Genomic DNA, 15,140 nt, shown 5'->3' on the forward strand with positions numbered 1-15,140 from the left:
ACAAGATACTTTCAAAGCTGGAGGGGGGGAGAAACAAAGGCTCTCTCTGTCTGTGTGATCCTTTTGCCAGGAACAGAACAGGAATGGAGTCTTAGAACTTAGTAAGTAACCTAGCTAGATATGCGTTAGATTCTGTTTTGTTTAAACGGCTGATAAAATAAGCTACGCTGAATGGAATGTATATTCCTGTTTTTGTGTCTTTTTGTAACTTAAGGTTTTGCCTAGAGGGATTCTCTATGTTTTGAATCTGATTACCCTGTAAGGTATTTATCATCCTGATTTTACAGAGGTGATTCTTTTACTTTTTTTCTTCAATTAAAATTGTTCTTTTAAGAACCTGATTGCTTTTTCATTGTTCTTAAGATCCAAGGGTTTGGGTCTGTGTTCACCCATGCAAATTGGTGAGGATTTTTATCAAGCCTTCCCCAGGAAAGGGGGTGTCGGGTTTGGGGAGGATTTTGGGGGGAAACGTTTCCAAGCGGGCTATTTCCCTGTTATATATTTCTTAGACGCTTGGAGGTGGCAGCAATAAAGTCCAAGGGCAAAAGGTAAAATAGTTTGTACCTTGGGGAAGTTTTAACCTAAGCTGGTAAAAATAAGCTTAGGGGGTTTTCATGCAGGTCCCCACATCTGTACCCTAGAGTTCAGAGTGGGGAAGGAACCTTGACAATCCTAAATTATTCTTCAAACTCCTTTATCACCGAGAGTGCTGGTCAACTCCGGTGACCCAGGTCAAACTACTGTGTATCTATTGTTTTTTAAACACGCTCATATGCAATGGTAATATCCACACAAAACAGCAGAGCCATATGAAAAACTGCATTTCAGTGTGCACCTTTGATCATCTCAGCTGCATTCTGCACAGTAGTTTGTCTCCACCAGGACTACCTCCAACTTTCCAAAACAATGAGCTGCTTTAAAAGAGCTGCCATTCGTTTATTTAAAATTGATTTGCCTCAAAATTTGCTCTGAGTCTATTGGTCAGAAGAACTTGACAAACAATATTCAGACTTGGATCAGTTGTAGACTTAGGGTATGGCTACACTCTGAGCTAAGGGTGAGACCCCACCCAGTTCGAGAAGACACACCTGCACTAGCTCTGATCCGGCTAGCACATGGCAGCAGATGGGATGGGACTACGATCCTGCCCACATACTTGCGGTGGCTAGCCCCTCCCATGGCTCATGCAGCTACGCTCTATGTTTCACACGCTTGCTGATTCAGGGTTAGTGTGAATATGTCTCCTCGAGCTGGGAACCATACCCCAGCTCAAAGTGTAGACATACCTTAAGGTCCCATATTTCCTTCAGGCAGGGGAAATTGCTAGCTTTCCAGCTGGATAAATAGCTCTTGCTTCTAACTCTGGAAGTAACCAAGGTACCATTTTACAATTGTGACTTAACAGAAACAAGAGATACATTTCATTTCATTTTAGAATAGTGGCCTAAGGGAAGGAGGGAGACTGGGCATGTGCACACAGCCCCTGGCATGAGGGGAGAAGAATAAGGGACCCTGCTGTGGGGGAGGAGGAAGGGGCAGGCAGAACCCCCATCATCGGGGCAAATAGGATAATGAGGGTTCACAGAGCCCCTGCCATGCAGGGAGGATGAGAGAAGGAGGACTACATATAGCCCCCGCCATGTGGTGGTGGTGGGGGGCAATGGGACACACAACTCCTGTCAGCGGGGCAACTGGGGGACCCCGTTACGGCAGGGGAATGGTGGGCAGTGAGGATGAGGGGAATGAGGGTGCACATAGAATCCCTGGCAGGAAATGAAGGGGGATGGGAGGGTGGCACACATGGAGCTGGTGCAGTAGAACGGATGAATGCAAGGAGCCCCTGGTGTGTGTACTAAGCTCAGCCTACAGAAGCTAGGGAGCGTGCACTCCCTAAGTAGTCCAACAACAGAAATGAAATGGGGTCATCAACATCTCCAATTAAGCGTACATAGCACATTCTGTTCTAATTCGATTAGACTCTCTATGGCTTTGATGTATATGGAGCAGAAAACAGATTCTACATGAGTCCCTTTGGGTGGGTTGACAAAGAGTACATGCCTGGGAGAAGACCACTAAGCAAAGAAAGTGATGCGGTTAATAAGGGTCTCTGCAAACACAACCCCATTTTCTTGTTGAATATAATGCCTCTCTTGGACATAAAATGAAAGATTTGGGGAATTAGCTCAATTTGGAGATTTGTGAACACAAGGGGATACTTTTTTTTTTTAAAGGGGGAGGGGGTAAAGCCAACATGAGGGAAGTTTCCTCCCCACACCCCTGAAGAGCAAAGGTAGCTAGACTGCAAAATAATCTCATTTCTGGATTTATTCCCCTTGGGTAGATGATTCAATCAAGTCCCCAGCAGATAGGACTAGTCCTTCCTTAAATTCTGTCAGATTCTTTGTTGAAGGGGAGGCACCTACTTACCATAATTTATGGATCAGAGATTGGCCAAAACCAAAACTGTGAACCCAAATGTAACCAAACTTTGAGGGAATCCCAACTTTTTTATTTAAATCTGTTTCTAGTTTAAGTACACTAGAACCTCAGAGTTAAAAACACCAGCGTTACAAGCTGCTTGGTCAACCACACACCTCATTTGGAACCAGAAGTACACAATCAGGCAGCAGCAGAGACCCCCCAAAAAAGCAAATATAGTACAGTACTGTATTAAATGTAAACTACTAAAAAAGGGGAAAGCAGCATATTTCTTCTGCATAGTAAAGTTTCAAAGCTGTATTAAGTCAATGTTCAGTTGTAAACTTTCAAAAGAACCAGAACGTTTTGTTCAGCATTATGAACATTTCAGAATTCTCCATTCCCAAGGTCTGAGTAATTCTGAGGTTCTACTGTAAGTCTGTAACTCTAAGAAACCATGACCTGTCCTAGAGCTTTGGGAGCAACCATATTTCCCCCTGCCTCCCAACTACACTATCAGATTTAAGGAGTTGCCCCTAGGTGGAGCACCAGCCTCAGACAATGAGATGGGTTCCTTCCCACAGTCAGTGCTAAGAGTGAACTCATTGTGTCTGCAGACATAAATCACAGTCAAGTGTTTATATTTATATTTCACCCTTTGCTCTCCTTTAATTTCAGCATTCAGGAAAAAAAGGGCAACAATAGACACTCACTAAACACTGAGTCCCTCCCTTATAATTTACGGCACTCAGAAGCTCGGCTTCTGACAGAGGAGAGCAACCGAATCCTCCACGCTTGTTATGATCCTACACCTTTCTGGTTTTGCCTAGATTTACACCCAATTGTAGAAGAATTACCAGAAAAAAACCTGTCACGACAAAATTTCCCATCAACTCAGAATATCACTAAACCGGAAAGCAACCATGTCTGCATACTGACACACTCACAGAAAAGCAGGCAGGCTGGGGAATGAACAGCTGACAGGTGGTTTTATAAACTGTAGGGCTATTGATTACTCACAGTTAACCCACGCTATTAACTCAAAAAAAGTAATTGTGATTAAAAAAATTAATCGCAATTAATCACAGTTTTAATTGCACTGTTAAACAATAGAATATCCATTGAACTTTATTAAATATTTCTGGATGTTTTTCTACATTTTAAAAATATATCGATTTCAATTACATCACAGAATACAAAGTGTACACTGCTCACTTTATATTATTATTTTTTATTACAAATATTTGCACAGTAAAAATAATAAAACAGTATTTTTCAATTCACCTCATACAAGTACTGTAGCACAATCTCTATCATGAAAATGTAACCTACAAATGTAGATTTTTTTTTTGTTACACAACTGCACTCAAAAACAAAACCATGCAAAACTTTAGAGCCTACAAGTCCACTCAGTCCTACTTCTCGTCCCGCCAATCGCTAAGACAAACAAATGTGTTTACATTTACGGGAGATAATGCTGCCCATTTCTTATTTACAATGTCATCTGAAAGTATGCCCCTTCATGCTTCGGCCACCATTCCAGAGGACATGCTTCCATGCTGATGACGCTCGTTAAAAAAATAATACATTCATTAAATTTGTGACTGAACTCCTGGGTGGGGGGAGGATTGTATGTCTCCAGCTCTGTTTTACCCACATTCTGCCATATATTTCATATAATAGTAGTCTCGGATGATAACTCAGCACATGTTGTTCATTTTAAGAACACTTTCACTGCAGATTTGACAAAACACAAAGAAGGTACCAATCTGACATTTCTAAAGATAGCTACCGTACTCGACCCAAGGTTTAAGAATCTGAAGTGCCTTCCAAAATCTGAGAGGGATGAGGTTTGGAGCATGTTTTCAGAAGTCTTAAAAGAGCAACACTCCAATGCAGAAACTACAAAACCAGAACCACCAAAAAAGAAAATCAACCTTCTGCAGGTGGCATCTGACTCAGATGATGAAAATGAACATGCATCAGTCCACACTGATTTGGATCGTTATCGAGCAGAACCCGTCATCAGCATGGATGCACGTTCTCTGGAATGGTGGTTGAAGCATGAAGGACATATGAATCTTTAGCAGATAAGGCAAGCAAATATCTTGCGACACTGGCTACAACAGTGACATGCAAACACCTGTTCTCACTTTCAGCTGACACTGTGAACAAGAAGCGGGCATTATCTCCTGCAAATGTAAACAAACCTGTTTGTCTGAGAGACTGGCTGAACGAGAAGTAGGACTGAGTGGACTTGTAGACTCTAAAGTTTTATATTGTTTTATATTGTTTTATATTGTTTTATTTTTGAATGCAGTTTTTTTTTGTACATGATTTTACATTTTTAAATTCAACTTTCATGATAAAGAGATTGCACTACAGTACTTGTATTAAGTGAACTGAAAAATATTTCTTTTGTTTTTTACAGTGCAAATATTTGTAATAAAAAATAAATATAAAGTGAGCACTGTACACTTTGTATTGTGTTATTATTGAAATCAATATATTTGAAAATGTAGAAAACATCAAAAAATATTTAAACTGCATTTTATTATTCTTTAACAGTGTGATTAATCGTGATTAATTTTTTTAATCGCTTAACAGCCCTAATAAACTGCATTTATTGCCAAAATACAAATGGCTGGTTTTCCTGCAATGGTTCTTGTCCTTTTCAACCCCTTTTCTAACAAGTGAGCAAGTTACATCCAATTGTGTAAAAAAGTCATTGACATCTAATACTGACCAATAGCTATGGACAGAAATGGAAGATATATTATTATTTAGAACTGTCTCACTGTTACCTTTTGCTCCTCACATCTATTTACTGGGTTCACCTTGCCTTATAGCCAGACTGTAAGCTCTTTGGGGCAGGGACCACTGTGCATGTTGGGGGGGGGAGGGAAGAGAAGGTGGCAATAAATGGGGACTTGGTGCTACCACAATATAATAAATATGTAGACTGTATATATGGTTATGAAAACTACCACAAAACTCTTGGTATTTCACAAGTCACAATATTCATCTCAAGCTCTGTGTCTTAATAAACACACACACTTACTTGCTCTATATAGCTCTTGGGGGGTGGTACTCAGCTCCACACAGGCCAGTGGCACTGTTTGCCATGAACCACTTGGAGGCGCTAGAACATTGCTCGAAGCCAAGAGGATTACTGCAAGGGCATCAGCAGCATAATTCAGGGGAAGCAGCATGGGAGGAGAGTCCTAGGAGTTCCCTCACCCTGGCCCTCAGGGAGCTACCTGCCAAATTCTGTGAATACATCTAAAAACTTTTAAAAGGAATAAATTGTTCCCCTTGTGCATCCCTTAAAATGCAGCCCATTCAAGGGGCAGAACCTGCCCCTGCTCCCTTCGCAATGTGCAATACCAGCTTCATAAGGGGAAAGCAAAGGGAGTCAAAGGGCTTGTCTACCCTTAGAAGTTCTACCACTTTAACTATATCCATATAGTTAACACAGTTAACCTCTCTAGTGTGGACACAGTTGTACTGGTTTAAGTCTGCTTATTCCCATATGAGGGAAACTAGAAAGGAACAAGCTATATTTTGTCAAATGCTGTGAAGTTTTACAGCAGCTTGTTTGGGAAGACTTGCATCAAGCACTCACAACACTGTTGCTTGTGTGTAAAATTGGCAGCCCAAACACATGGTAGAAAGGAGCTAATGGCACCCTATACCATGGCATATTCTTCCACTCTCCCTTCAGATATGTACCAAGATGTGCTCAACTCTGCCACCTCACTTCAAAGGAGCTACAGCAAAACTTTCAGTTTGGGTTTTTATTGGTCCAGCCCATCGAATCTGAGTTTGCTTGGACTTTCTGCCTCCAAAAACAGTTCCCGAAGTCAAAACCAGCAAGCCTTGCATGTACTCCAGTACAGGTGGGTGAGCACTACACAACACCACCACCAATATGTGTTCAAGTTTTTTAAAAAAATTATTTCTGCCTTGGACCTTTCTACCAATATTGGGATGGCTGAGTTCTAGTAGTCTGAATATTTGCAAATAAATACACACACTTGAATACTCTGAGAAAGTAAATTTTAAAATTTGTTCCCCACCTGACAAGTTAGATCATCCATAGAGGAACAGAAATGATAGCATGCGAGTTGTGATCACAGACTAAGCAAGCTCAAGTTTTGAACAGCAAATGAGAGTAAACTAAATTTGCAGGAGCCATCAAACACTTTTGCACAGGAAAAATCTCAGTCTATTCAGGGTTTCTGCTTATAGGGAGAAGGCACAATTCATCAATAATTTGTTTACTACAAGTTAGTCTCTACTCCTGTTCCCACCCTAAAAGCAACATAGGTGTAACACCAAACCAGGTGACTTTTGCATGGCTGCAGTGCAGCATAGCCATACAGACAATTGCACGTGCGCCTTTCAAAAACTGAAACATTAGCTGCTGTAGAATAGAGACCTGATTTGCCTTGGGTGCTCAGTTTATGGGCAGATTTGTGTAATCCACTGGTCAATGAATGTTATGACTCTCTCTCTCTCTAGTCTAGATGATCCAGAGGATGTGAATCTGTTATAACCCATGTAGCCACAAAACCTGGCTCTTGAGCTCAAATGGCAGAAACTCAAGCTTTCAGTCATGGAGGTTCAATCACCAGCACTGGCCAAGACGGAGATCATACTTTTAGTACCCTTGATGTTCTAGAGTGCAACTGTGTTACTGTCCAGAGGAGGGAAATCTATTAAGAAAACAGAAAATCTTAGTTCACAGTCACACTAAAGAGCACTTGAGAAAAGATGAATTTCCACAGACATATTTAACCTAATGAACAGAATTCAATGTAGCTTAAAGAAATGAATGCTGCTTGTTAATATCAAATTCTATGTTTGTTCTGTGTCATTCTGGAAAGATAAAATAAATATGACATTTCCAGGGATCAATCAGCATGGTTGTGAAGTTCCACATTTCTTCCAGGCTGTTCTCATTAGAAATGGCAATTCTGCATATTTTGAACAATTTACACCACAAGGATTATTAGACTAGTACAGCAGCATAATGTACAGAAGTTACTGAGCAGCAGCTCACTTCATTGCAAATTGGTAACACTTGAAAATAAGGGTCTAATCATTAATTCCTTTGGCACCAGTCAGTTCTGCCGCATGCACATGACATACCATTTAGAGAAAACAGTTGAGGATATATTGTAGGGAAAAGCCCTAAGCTAGCAATTGTGGCACAGGATCTTTTCAAACTAATTTCTCAGACTATTATCCTATGCAAAAAGTGATGCTTCAGCTCCCAAGCGCAACTAGTGGAATTCTGCATAAGAAGCAGATTACAGCGACAATCAAAGGCAAGATCCATTTTATTCTTGAAGATACTCTGCAACTAAATCCATTAGAAAAATTAAGTGAAGGATAAAATACTAGGTAAGTAATGAATCTTATCCAACTGGACATTAATGACATGTAAACATCGGTTACTGAAGCCCAAGATGACATGACAGACCATGAGAGAGCACAGTGATGTACTCTACATGTGAAAGGCATCTTTCATGAATGACATGGAAGCTGGAGTAATCTCTCAGCCATGCAGACAATCTCTCCAGGTCATTAGTTCAGAGACATTAAGTAAGTTTTGTGGAGAAGTTTCCACTGTTACTGCCCCTGCTTCACTCTGTATGGATAGCAGACTCCCTCCTCCTGCACCAAATTCTTGTATTCACCATATTTGATAAGAATCTAAGATATGAATAATTTCAGAGAATTTATTGGATGAATTTCACATTTCCAATCACATTTTCTCTGTGAAGAGACAGAAAAACCAAGAACTGGTCATTCAAAATTAGCCAATGAATAATCTGCACAAATAAAGCTTAGCTTGTAGCTGTTTCCTGAGCAGTTCATTGTAAAATACTGGATATTCAAAATTACTTGAATTTTGAATATCCAGACTCCTGGAATGGCTTCTCTTCTCTGATTGGAAGAGTGACACTATTAGAATCTATTTTCGGAGGCAGTTGTGCTTACCGATTCCAAATTTGCTTTTCATCATTCTTCTGCAATATTTGCTTAAAATTGACAAGACATTCCAGAGTGAATTAGTTTGATGAACTATTAATAGAAAACAAATGCAAAGGCAATCATGGAAGCTCATTTTTTAAAAAATTCAAACTGTTTGAAGGAGAGTTTTTGAAGTATGTAACCAGCTCTAGCTGCAGTCGAGACTGCTTTTTACAGCTAAGTAATTTACTCCAGGAAATAGGCTTTGTAACAGAAACAATGATGTCCTGAATTAACAAGGTATGAGCAGCTGCACCTCTGTAATATCAGATCTACAGGATGGTTGCCTTTACGGTATAGTGTAAAGCTTTCCTCTAAAGTGTGTGCGCATTAGGGGTGGGTGTTCCTTAAAGAGGGCAGCTTTTCCCATATGGATTTGCATTTACATAGTGTCTAATCAGAACATTAGAATCCCTGGAAATAATTGTGTTATATATACAGTATAGTAAAATGAAGTGCAAGAGGTCAAACAGACTTACCAAAAGTCTCACAGAATGACTCAGCAAGATGGTAAAAGAACTAAGAGGTCTAGTTCCTCAGCCTCTGCTACATCACTTGACCACTCTTCCTTCTAAAACACACTCCCATATTGCAATAGAAGCCACAAGAAGACTCAGACAGCAAAGCAAAGCAAAGTAAATACAAGCCTGAATGAAGCCAGACACATGTTAAGAACCTGAGTCCACAGCGACCAGACAGAATTAAATCCCCCAAGGACATAGGGACAAATACACTTCTGGTTTAACCGGTCATTCAACAGAGCTACTTTCTGCAGCATTTTCCATGCAACTCCAGTGTGAATGAGTAAATTAAGGCTGATCCTTTCTGCATTAATTTACCATGTTGCCTTCTAAGGAGTTGTGGGGCAGTGGATTTTGAGAGATTCCCTGGCAGTGCTCCTCTGGTAGGAGCTGTGCTGTCAGGATCCAACTGGCATGAGGCCCCTGCTAATCACCTTGGATCTGCTGGTTTTGAAGGTGGAAGCCCCTAGCAAACTAGGACAGGCGAACCCCGCAAAGAAAACATTAGAGTTGACAGCCCTCTAAGCTAATAACTCCTTCACAAGAATGTCCTGATCATAACCTAAGAACTTGGATTCTTCCACTTCAGCAGAGAACTGTCAGCCTGAAGCCATCCCGCACCTCCATATAGGGCAGTCTCACGGGAAGGAGCTGTAGCAAAGAGACATGTTCAAAGTGGATGATTCAGGCTCTGAACTGAGAGTGGAGAAATGGCCACTCCCAGTACAAGTATGAAACCAGCAATTCCCCACCTTAATGAACATGGATGCTCAACAGTTCCTATAAGCCATTTAATCTATTAACGAGCATGTGTCTTTCACAGTGCACAGATCATATGGCTTTTAAAAGGGGAGGCTGGAACAAGGCAGACCAGACAAAGGTACAGGAACTTAGTAAGTGCCCTGGGGGTGGCAGCTCTGAAAGCCAACCTGTGAGAGAGTCAAATTCCGATTGTTGTATGCAGTGTAGTTGTAGCCATGTCAGTCCCAGAATACTAGAGAGACAAGGTGGGTGAGGTAATATCTTTTATTGAACCAGCTTCTGTTGGCGAGAGAAAGCTTCTCTCTTACCAACAGAAGTTGTTCCACTATGAGATATTACCTCACCCATCTTATCTCACTCAGTGTGACAAATTTAACAGGGCTCTGAGCAAAGTCAGCCATGTATGACAAGGACTCGTATCTTATGTGATCAATCTGCTAAGGTTGTTTGTGCTGCTGCTCTTTACCTCCTGCTCAGGAGAGAGTCACCAGGAGGATATGGCTCCACAGAAGCTGGGACCAGTGGGATGTGGAAGCTACATTACTAGGGATTCTGAAAGGCATGGAGTAGTTGGAGACAGTGGGTAAGGATCTGTTTGGGACCCACCAGCTACTAACTAACATCTGAACTTGCCTGGCGGATGGTAACACACCAGGCATACCAGGGAGTGTTTCAGGACAAAGTCTGTCAACATGCAATACTGCAACTACCCCATGCAGGAAAGACAATCACACGTGGCTGAAAAAACTTATTTCCAGCCATATGTTGGATTTCACCATTCACAAGACATACTATGTTGATTAGCTAGGAAGCAATCAATTCAGAAACAGACACCAGTATCATGAGCTCTGAAGCTCACCCCTCCACAAGCTTTGAATACTCACAATGAACTACCTGTATAGAGCAAAATGTATTTAATGAAGAAATTCAGGAATAGATTTTGAATAAGTAAGCTGAAGTGCCTGTCTGATCACCATTTATGGACAGAAAATAAGGGCAATTTGAATTCTACTGCTCTTTTTAGTGAAAATTATTCACTCAGCTCCAACAGGTACGGACATGTGCCTGTGCCAAATGGTTGCTGCCTGCTCTATAAGAGCTTTGCGAATGAGGGCCACAAATGATACCACAATATCAGCTAAATAAGCCCCTAGCACATGCATGTGTGTTGTGTCTTCTACTATAACCATCTGTCATGACTATTTATTTTAGCAAACAAGAACATAAGAACAGCCATACTGGGTCAGACCAAAGGTCCATCTAGCCCAGTATCCTGTCTACCAACAGTGGCCAATGCCTGGTGCCCCAGGGGGAGTGAACCTAACAGGTAATGATCAAGTGATCTCTCTCCTGCCATCCATCTCCACCCTCTGACAAACAGAGGCTAGGGACACCATTCCTTACCCATCCTGGCTAAGAGCCATTAATGGACTTAACCTCCATGAATTTATCCAGTTCTTTTTTAAACCCTGTTAAAGTCCTAAACTTCACAACCTCCTCAGACAAGGAGTTCCACAGGTTGACTGTGCGCTGAGTGAAGAACTACTTCCTTTTATTTGTTTTAAACCTGCTACCCATTAATTTCATTTGGTCGCCCCTAGTTCTTATATTATGGGAACAAGTAAATAACTTTTCCTTATTCACTTTCTCCACACCACTCATGATTTTATAGACCTCTATCATATCCCCCCTTAGTCTCCTCTTCTCCAAGTTGAAAAGTCCTAGCCTCTTTAATCTCTCCTCATCTGGGACCCGTTCCAAACCCCTAATCATTTTAGTTGCCCTTTTCTGAACCTTTTCTAATGCCAGTATATCTTTTCTGAGATGAGGAGACCATATCTGTACACAGTATTCAAGATGTGGGTGTACCATGGATTTATATAAGGGCAATAAGATATTCTCCATCTTATTCTCTATCCCTTTTTTAATGATTCCTAACATCCCATTTGCTTTTTTGACTGCTGCTGCACACTGCATGGACATCTTCAGAGAACTATCCACGATGACTACAAGATCTTTCTCCTGATTAGTTGTAGCTAAATTAGCCCCCATCATATTGTATGTATAGTTGGGGATATTTTTTTCCAATGTGCATTACTTTACATTTATCCACATTAAATTTCATTTGCCATTTTGTTGCCCAATCACTTAGTTTTGTGAGATCTTTTTGAAGTTCTTCACAGTCTGCTTTGGTCTTAACTATCTTGAACAGTTTAGTAACATCTGCAAACTTTTGCCACTTCACGGTTTACCGCTTTCTCCGGATCATTTATGAATAAGTTGAATAGGATTGGTCCTAGGACTGACCCTTGGGAAACACCACTAATTACCCCTCTCCATTCTGAAAATTTCCCATTTATTCCTACCCTTTGTTCCTACCCTGTCTTTTAACCAATTCTCAATCCATGAAAGGATCTTCCCTTTCATCCCATGACAAATTAATTTACATAAGAGCCTTTGGTGAGGGACCTTGTCAAAGGCTTTCTGGAAATCTAAGTACACTATGTCCACTGGATCCCCCTTGCCCACATGTTTGTTGACCCCCTCAAAGAACTCTAATAGATTAGTAAGACACGATCTCCCTTCACAGAAACCATGTTGACTTTTGCGCAACAATTTATGTCCTTCTATGTGTCTGATAATTTTATTCTTTACTATTGTCTCAACTAATTTGCCCGGTACTGATGTTAGACTTACCGGTGTGTAATTGCCAGGATCACCTCTAGAGCCCTTCTTAAATATTGGCGTTACATTAGCTATCTTCCAGTCATTGGGTACAGTAGCTGATTTAAAGGACAGTTACAAACCATAGATAATAGTTCCACAATTTCACATTTGAGTTCTTTCAGAACTCTTGGGTGAATGCCATCTGGTCCCGGTGATTTGTTACTGTTAAGTTTCTCAATTAATTCCAAAACCTCCTCTAGTGACACTTCAATCTGTGACAATTCCTCAGATTTGTCACCTACAAAAGACGGCTCAGGTTTGGGAATCTCCCTAACATCCTCAGCCGTGAAGACTGAAGCAAAGAATTCATTTAATTTCTCCGTGATGACTCTATCGTCTTTAAATGCTCCTTTTGTATCTCGATCGTCGAGGGGCCCCACTGGTTGTTTAGCAGGCTTCCTGCTTCTGATGTACTTAAAAAACATTTTGTTATCATCTTTTGAGTTTTTGGCTAGCTATTCTTCAAACTCCTTTTTGGCTTTTTCTTATTACATTTTTACATTTAATTTGGCAGTGTTTATGCACCTTTCTATTTACCTCACTAGGATTTGACTTCCACTTTTTAAAAGATGCCTTTTTATCTCTCACTGCTTCTTTTAAATGGTTGTTAAGCCACTGTGGCTCTTTTTTAGTTCTTTTACTGTGTTTTTTAATTTGGGGTATACATTTAAGTTGAGCCTCTATTACAGTGTCTTAGAAAAGTGTCCACGCAACTTGCAGGGATTTCACTCTAGTCACTGTACCTTTTAATTTCTGTTTAACTAGCCTCCTCATTTTTGCACAGTTCCCCTTTCTGAAATTAAATGCCACAGTTTGGGCTGTTGAGGTGTTCTGCCCACCACAGGAATGTTAAAAGTTATTATATTATGGTCATTATTTCCAAGCGGTCCTGTTATAGTTACCTCTTGGACCAGATCCTGCGCTCCACTCAGGAGTAGATCGAGAGTTGCCTCTCCCCTTGTGGGTTCCTGTACCAGCTGCTCCAAGAAGCAGTCATTTAAAGTATTGAGAAATTTTGTCTCTGCATTTCGTCCTGAGGTGACATGTACCCAGTCAATATGGGGATAACTGAAATCCCCCACTATTACTGAGTTTTTTATTTTGATCTCTAATCTCTAATCCCCCACTATTATTGAGTTTTTTATTTTGATCTCTAATCTCCCTTAGCATTTCATCATCACTATCATTGTCCTGGTCAGGGGGTCGATAATAGATCCCTACTGTTATATTCTTATTAGAGCATGGAATTACTATCCATAGAGATTCAATGGAACATGTGGATTCATTTAAGACTTTTATTTCATTTGATTCTACATTTTCTTTCACATATAGTACCACTCCCCCACCCCCACCTCCGCACGTCCTGTTCTGTCCTTCCAATATATTTTGTACGCCGGAAAGATTGTGTCCCATTGATTGTCCTCACTCCACCAGGTTTCTGTGATGCCTATTATATCAATATTCTCCTTTAACACGAGGCACTCTAGTTCACCCATCTTATTATTTAGACTTCTAGCATTTGTGTACAAGCACTTTAAAAACTTGTCACTGTTTATTTGTCTGCCCTTTTCTGATGTGTCAGATTCTTTATGGGAATGTTTCTCGTCTGATCTGGCCCACACTTTGTCCTCTTTCATCCCCTCCTCCTGACTAAAACCTAGAGAATCTCTATCAATAGACTCTCCTCTAACAGAAGTCTCTGTCCGATCCACGAGCGCCTCTGCAGCAATTGGCTTTCCCCCATCTCTTAGTTTAAAAACTGCTCTGCAACCTTTTTAATGTTAAGTGCCAGCAGTCTGGATCCACTTTGGTTTAGCTGGAGCCCATCCTTCCTGTATAGGCAGGGCCATCCTTAGCCATAGGCAGAATAGGCAGCCGCCTAGGGTACTACTCTGCCGGGAGTCCAGACAGAGGGGAAGCAGTGGAGCACGTAAGAGCAGGGATGCTAGGTCCTAGAGAGAGCCGAATGCAGCACAGTCTGAGGGAGGGGATTGGCTGCTGGGGTCTCTGGGAAGGGGTGGGGGAAGGAACTCACCTGTGAGTGTGACTCTCTCCCCTGGCATGAGGTGAGGCAGGCTCGGCAGTTGCAGTATCCTTTGTTGCCCCCACCCCCCCATAACATCCATTCTTCTCCCCCTCCCCATGGAGCACCCCCCCTCCCCTCCCCTCCCACAGGGCTGGGTTGGGTGAGGGGAAGGGGGGGATGGGGGCTGACTGGTTGCAGTGCTGAGGAATGAAAGTGAAAGTAACTCATTCCTGGGCAGCCAGCCAGGATTGGAAGGGTCACACGCAGCTGGCTGGGCCAGAGAGCATGAGTGAAAAATCAGGCTGGGGGTTAGGGTAGGATCCCACTTTTATAGGGAGAGTCCCAATTTTTGGGTCTTTTTCTTATATAGGCTCCTATTAACCCCCACCCCCTGTCCTGATTTTTCACACTTGCTGTCTGATCACCCCAGGTGGGGGTAATTGGTGCCTATAAAAGACAAAGCCCCAAATATCAGGACTGGCCCTATAAACTCAGGACATCTGGTCACCCTAGCTGGGGAGCGCGTCTCTCCCCTGGGCTGGCAGCGATCCATCACATCTGGGGGGGAGCTGCGCAGGGCGGGATGAGCTGCTGTGGCTCCGTGGGTGCCCCGTCCCTGAGATCAGATGCTGTGCTAACTTCAC

At 41.7% G+C, this 15,140-nt stretch overlaps 1 long non-coding RNA gene across 1 annotated transcript in view; it reads right to left on the reverse strand.

Annotated features, from left to right (window-relative positions):
- LOC119566795 overlaps nucleotides 1-14,652 on the reverse strand; it is a 65,154-nt gene extending 50,502 nt beyond the window's left edge. The window contains exon 1 of the long non-coding RNA XR_005226159.2: nucleotides 14,506-14,652. This is a non-coding gene — a long non-coding RNA (uncharacterized LOC119566795). The remainder of the gene's footprint in view (nucleotides 1-14,505) is intronic.
- Between the last annotated feature and the right edge of the window lie 488 nt (nucleotides 14,653-15,140).

This window comes from Chelonia mydas, chromosome 7 (genome assembly GCF_015237465.2).
Source record: "Chelonia mydas isolate rCheMyd1 chromosome 7, rCheMyd1.pri.v2, whole genome shotgun sequence".
Taxonomy (NCBI): domain Eukaryota; kingdom Metazoa; phylum Chordata; order Testudines; family Cheloniidae; genus Chelonia; species Chelonia mydas.